The sequence below is a fragment of the Glycine max genome, chromosome 3, assembly GCF_000004515.6.
Source record: "Glycine max cultivar Williams 82 chromosome 3, Glycine_max_v4.0, whole genome shotgun sequence".
Taxonomy (NCBI): Eukaryota; Viridiplantae; Streptophyta; class Magnoliopsida; order Fabales; family Fabaceae; genus Glycine; species Glycine max.
Window position 1 is genome coordinate 2,165 of NC_016090.4, and position 7,255 is coordinate 9,419.

Consider the following 7,255-nt stretch of genomic DNA (forward strand, 5'->3'; position numbering starts at 1 on the left):
CCCATTTCATTAGTATTGTTGGTTTTATTTATTTTCATTAGTAATGTTAGTTTTATTTATTTCCATTGATTGTGTATTCCATTTGTGTCTATATACACGCGTGTTATTAAAATGATCTAGTTAACTTAGTTATAGTATATGTAAATTATTATAAATGGTCTAGTTAACTTAGTTTACCAACTAATAAAAAGTAATTTTAAATATAACTTTAAATATAATTGAAATAAAAAAGTTGAAAAGGGTGTAGAAAAAAAATTAAACAAAAAATGGACATCAAGAGTAAGGGTCATAGAAAAAACTAAATTAAAAAAATTATAATTTTATTCTATCAAATTAAGAAAATATCTTTTTTAAAATTTTGTCTCTTCAGTAAAAAATCCGTATTTATATTTTCTAAAATGACACATCCCGAACAATATTTTTTTCTCCAAAATTATATAATGTGGAATGCAGGAAGTTTTTCATATTTTTGGTGGACTTAAGGGCATGTTTGGTTTTTGAGTGAGTGAGTGACAGTCATTATAGTCTATCGGACTCTACACACAAACCAATAACAATATCAATGTCAATGCCAATGCCAATGCCAATGCATACTTCTTTATGCCCTAAACCCTAAACCCTAAGCCCTAACCCTAAACCCTCAACCCTAAGCCCCAAGCCCAACCCATAAACCCTAAAACCTAAATCCTAAAAGCATAAACCATAAACCTTAAACCCTAAAACCAAACCCTAAACCCTAAACCCTAAACCATCAATCCTAAACCCTACCCCATAAACCCTAAACCCTAAACCTTAAGCCCTACACCATAAACCCTAAAATGTAAACCCTAAAAACCTAAACCCTAAACCCTAAACCCTAAAACCAAACCTTAAACCATAAACCCTAAAACCTAAACACTAAAACCCTAAACCCTAAACCCTAAAACCATAAACCCTAAATCCTAAACCCTGAATCGTGAATGGATGCAGCACTCAACGCCATGGAACCCTACGACTTTCCCAATAGACTTGTCCGAACAACCGTTAACAGTCTCCTCAAAGTAAAAATAAAATAAAAAAACTATTCTCTTCGTTCGACCTAAATTATTTGATTTGATTTTATCGCAAAATATTAATGGGAGGGTGAAGAGAGGGGAAAGAAATAAGTGTTGAATTATTCTAATGGAAGAGCTTGTTGGAGGAATAAATATGGGGTGGGGGGTTTGAAAGTGAAGAAAGGGTGTGTTGTAGGGTTTCATTGGAAAGCGGTGGTGGGTTAGTAATTGCAAGTTATTTAGATTATTTTGAGCAAAGTAAGAAATGTGGGGTTTTGGATTGACTCGAGGGGCATATTTATTATCCGTTACATATGTGTATTTTGACTGAAAGTCCTCCATATGTCTACACCCTTTTCAACTTCTTTATTTCAAACAGTACATTAAAAATGATTACGCAATACATGAATTCAAACAATACATTAACTTCAACATAGTCGAACGAAATTAAATTCGCATCAAATACTACAACTAACTCTTGCTAATTTTGCGACAAGGACAACTCGTCTTCCATTTGTGGTACAGGTTTACTGAAAACAACTAAAATTTCTATTGGCCCAATCTTTTTCCAGTAGTTAGACTCAATGAGCACCTTCATCACGTCCTCGTTGGTTTTTGAGTTCAATTATTTCGAATTTTATAACTTTTTCTTAATACTCATGGTGACTTGGTTTCTGAAAAAACAATCGCCTTACCATTTGTGTTTCATCAATACCATAAGGGGGAATCCCATGAGGCGCAACTTGCTTTATCAAATCCTTCAGTTCATCCATGGTACATCCGGTGGGAATGTCAAATTTTTTGGGAGTTTTTCCTGTGAACGAGTAACCAACAAACTCATTTTGTCGTGACATGTTCCACCTCCCATTGTAATATAGCAGGGCATTATGAGTAGGGGTCATAGTAGCTTCAAGTAAGTTTAAAATACCATCTGTGGTTCTAGCAAAGCTACATAATAACTCAATCGGACCAACAAACGAAAATTCATGATTACACATTAACATTGTGTTAACATCAGCATCATCTTTCAGTTGCATACATTGAAACCGAAATTGATTACCTGCATACGTGAAAGGCTGCCGGTAGTAAATTTCATCCAAAAATTGCTTGTCGGTTAGGTTAAGGGTATTGTGTATTCTAGTTTTTAACATTTGAAAATCACACCTGTTAGGTACTTGAATGGGAACTGGAGTGGAAGCTTGAAAGGAAACACCACTGTCGTTGTGAACAATGGATCCATTTGGAAAAATAAAACCTAATATGGAGTTCACAACTGTCTGACTGCTTGTCTCTCCCAAGAATGCCATAGTTTTTTGTAAGACTTGGGTTGAGACTAAAACTTGTGGTTTCTTACAGTGTTAGGGTGTGACATATATATAGATGACTTTTAATATCAGTGCTGCATTTTTTAAAGATTAAAAATATGCATGCACATGCTTTCTGTATGTGTTGTCAACTACACCAATGACGTGACATGTTTTAGCTTGCATCAGATCTGCATGTGTAGTCATTCTGTGCAGGGTCCTTTCACGCGCTTTATGTTAATACAGACAACAATTTATCATACACGGTTTTTCATAATGTGTTGTCAACTCAGACAACGATATATCATACATGCTTTTTTAGAATTAAGTAATAATTTTGTTGTGGACGTAACAAATAAATTACATGTTTAAAACGATCAGTCATTATAAATTACATGTTCAATCATCATTTATGTCAACATAGTCTCTCTTGAACATCACGAAGCTCTTGTAATGCTGCATTCTGCTAATATATGGATTTGGCCACGACTTCGCCTACAGATGACAATTGCTAGACCATAACAATGCTACAGGCGATAAGAGACAACGTTCTTTTAAATAAACCTGTTGTACATGCGAAAAAAATGTTAACTCAATCCTACAAAACTCATTGCATAAATATAAAAAAAAAACACTTCATATCTACAATGTACCTCAACAAAATGATTGTCATACACATGACCGATACAAATTATACTATGCAATGAAGAATTTGCCACCGGTTGACTTCTAAGAGAAAAGAATGTTATGTTTTGTTGTTTAGACAAGGATACAACGATTACGTTATACCTTGATGCAATGACATGTACCATGTCCGTTATATTCATCCACTTATCCGTTGTCACCTGAATGAGACAAATATACACGTCAAACTTAATTCCAAAGTAAAGTCTTAAAAATCAAATACATAAATTACATACCTTGGTTAACCCATCAACAAGTAGTGACATCCTTAATTCCTCAAATCTCTCGGTGCCACCAAAGAGCTTGATATAGTCTTCTAAGAAATTGGCAAGTTCTTTAAGAAGATGGTTGCGGACCACCGACCAAGAGTCTTCACCCATACCTAATAAACCGGCAACCGACCGATATCCACAGTTACCATCAGGTTTGACATCAACAATCTTATCAATGAAGTCGTGCATAAATGACTGAAACTGGTCCAACATGGGCATCATCGGTCTTCGATTCGGTTGCTCAGAGGATGATGCAGTACGCCTCACCGACGAATTTCTATTTTGCATAGATTCAAAGGCATCTACATACTCCCAGTAAGATGGATCGCGCTTTGTTGACCTTGGGTTCCTGCTCGTAGTTTTCTTCGGTGCCCCCTTTGTGTTAACCTTTGTTGGAGGAGGACACATCGAATTCTGATCAGGGTATGCAATTTCCCAAAGTTTAGTCCTTAGAGTAAACTTGCCACAAACATCAAGTTCTTCGAATTTTTTGTATATTGTTTCCATTACGTCCTTGATGCCCACCTCGGGCTCAGATAACCCTTGGTCTGAAAAACTGAGTCTCCTCCAGAACATATGGATTGAATCCAATGGGATGCAACCACCAACATATTTGGATAGCTCACAAGCACAAGGAAGACCAAGCGTGGTTCTCACCACGCAACCACAACTTGAGGGATTCTTGCCAGCATAGTCAACACGCTCTAATTCAGCAGCAATCTGATTTAAAGCATAACTTGAAACCATTCCAAGTAGCCTCTTGTATAAGGTTTTTTTGAACACATGTCCAACGACATGTGTACTTGTTTCAAATGATGCTTTAATCTCCGTGTGTTGCAACGTAATCATGTTGTTCATGGCATCCCACACACTGCATAAGTCTCCAATTCTATTTTGTAACAGTCTTTTTAAAGATGAGTGAGCAGATTCAACCCTACATTTCAAATACACAAATAAAAATAAACATATACAATAATACAATTCCATAAATTCGTCAACGTTAATAGAAATAGTTGAACAGTTTCATACCTGTTTGTTGTTGTGTTTCCTAAGTGCATCACCTTATTAGTTCAGGCAGAAACAAATTTTTCCTTGTGTGGTATTATCCATGTTTTCTTGACATAGTCAACAAACATTGGCCAGGGTGCGCAAGCCATTTCGAACTTCTTCAGGCATTCATCAAACTGTTGTTCTGAAGGACAATCAGTCAGAGATCCCCAGCAATCCATGACATAATCCTAAGCATTTTTTTGCGCAATTAGTGATTTACATTTGACCTTTATATTCTTGTTTATGTGAAAGCTGCACAACAAATTTGTGCATTCAAGGAATACATCCTTCACTGCATTCATCAATGCTTGGTCTCTGTTAGTGACAATAACTCCAGGGAGGGCATCACGCTTTAAAAAAAGGCCTCGGAAGCTTTGTAAAGCCCATACCAAATTATTAGCGCGCTCACCCTCCACATATGCAAAACCGGCAGAGAATGTCATCCCAGTTGGTGTCACCCCAACAAAATCGAGTAATGGGAGTCTGTACCGGTTTGTTTTGTAGGTGTTGTCTATCAAAAATACCAAATTACATGCGTTGACTAACTTCACTGAATCAGGGTGACACCAAAAGATATCACGAACCACGTCTTCATCCTTTATTCTGTGCCAATGAATATACTGATCACGTTCAAGAAGCTTCATCAGATGTTGCATTTCAAGATCGCTTCCTCTTATGGAAGAACGGAATGCGCTTCTTGCATTGTATATCTGTTTAATGATCGTACAGCTATTGGCATTGTGTTCCTTCAAAGTTAGCAGAATGTTTCTTGGCTTCACCATGGACTTCGTCATATCAGCAATAAGTGTTTTTTCAACTTTAGTCAATCGCCCTGCATATGGATGTCCAACTAATGACTTGGTCAATTCAATATTATGCACTCCACAAATCAACTTCACCATCCAGCCTTCTCCTCCAACCGCTAGCTTACAACGAAGCTTGAAGGAACACCCATATTTCTTAGTCCCAGTGTCTCTTCTGGTAAATTTTTTTTCCTACACCTATACTCGTCCCTCCTTTCACAGCCAATTAATACAAACGTAGTCCTTCCTCTACTACCTGTGTTTGTGTCCGACCTTAAAATCACCGCCACAAATCCATTTTCATGAGCCACGGATCGAGCCCACCGCAAAACATCCTCTCGGCACTCAAACACCTACAAAGAAATCCACATAATTTAAGTTTTCTACCAGTATTCATTTTATTAAATCTGTGACAAACATTAACATTATAACTTGAGAAGTGTTGAACGAATCCGAACAATCAACATGTGGTTCATTCGCACCACATGCTTCTACATTTTCATAATTCATATCCGCTCGTTCAGACATTATTTCATACATCCACTCATCTTCGTCCATCTAACCAAGTCAAACAAAAAATGGCCATACAAAAAAATTAGTAATTTAAAAGAAAAAAAGGAAAATAAATTCAAAAATAAAAAATACCAAAAATAATAGACTTACGGATCAACTTGATCCGGAAGTGATCCGTACGCCCACGACAGTCGAATCACCATCTGCGTACCTTGTTTGTCGTCGCTGACCACCGCAACGCACCTTCACCTTCACCGCACCTAACCTTTCACAGCGAACCAACGAACCCGACACAATGCCGCACAAAAACCACAAAAATAGAGAAAAAAAAGCGGACAAAAATGGAGCCTATGTGCATTTCTGAAAAAAAAAATAGCTTTTATAATGAAAAAATAGGCCAGGGGCATTTTTTCCATTTATGAATTTTGTTGGGTGCACCTAGCAGCACAATTCTTTTGAAGGCAAGACTCAAGTTTAGATGGCCAAACCAAGAGAAAAATAGTACGGAAATATTTGAGGACACTTTGAATATGGAAGTCAGTCAAAAAAGTAAAAAGCGCTAAAAAAAACATGAAATTTTACGGGGATATTCATAAATTGATTGATTCAATGAGAACTGAAAAAACTGATTAAAAAACTAAAGAATAAATAAAAATTGAATGGATAAAAAATTTGAAAAACATAATTTTTTAATTGGATTGGATCAGATTTTAAATTAAAGATATAAATTGATCTCATCTAATTCAAACTAAAATTATATGTATTTATATATTTATTCATAATTTGATAATATCACATGTATTTATATTTTTTTATATTTATAAAATCATCATAGTCTATATTTATTTATAAAAAATGTATTTAATCAAAGATTATTTTTATTAACTATTTGAGTTAAGATTCATAAATATAAATATAATTTCAAATAGTATAAATTTATTTGTGATAGAGAATATATATTTTTTATTTTAATATATTTAAAAATTATACTACTATTAATTATATAATAACATAAAATATTTGATATTTTAAATTGTTTTTTTGTTATATTTATTATAAATATCATCATTTCTTTAATATTATCTGGAAAAAAAATAAAAGATTAAAAAAAAAACAATCCAATCCAAATCAAGATCAGATTAGATTAGGATATATTTGGTTTGGATTTTCTATTTTCATTTTTTAAAAACTTTTTTCATTTTCAAAATATTAAAATTCTGAAAACATGTTTGGTTTAACATCTTGTTTTCTATTTTCAGGAAATGAAAACACTAAAATCACTAAAAACATTTTGATTTTACACAAAATAAGGTTCCTATCTTTAACTAAAAACACTTAAAATGAGATTTTATTATTTTTATTTTTTTGTTATTTCTTATTTTTATTTTCACTGAATTTTTTTTAAAAAATTCAATCAAACACGTTTTCATCACTGTTTCATGTTTTCAGTAAAAATGAAAACAGAAAACAGTCACACTAAACATCCCCTTAATGTTTAGAAGAAACTGATTAAATAATGAATTTAAAAAAGTAAAGTGAATCGATCGGATGATTCTTTTTTTTTTCTTTTCTTTTCAAAATCAATCCAATCCTCA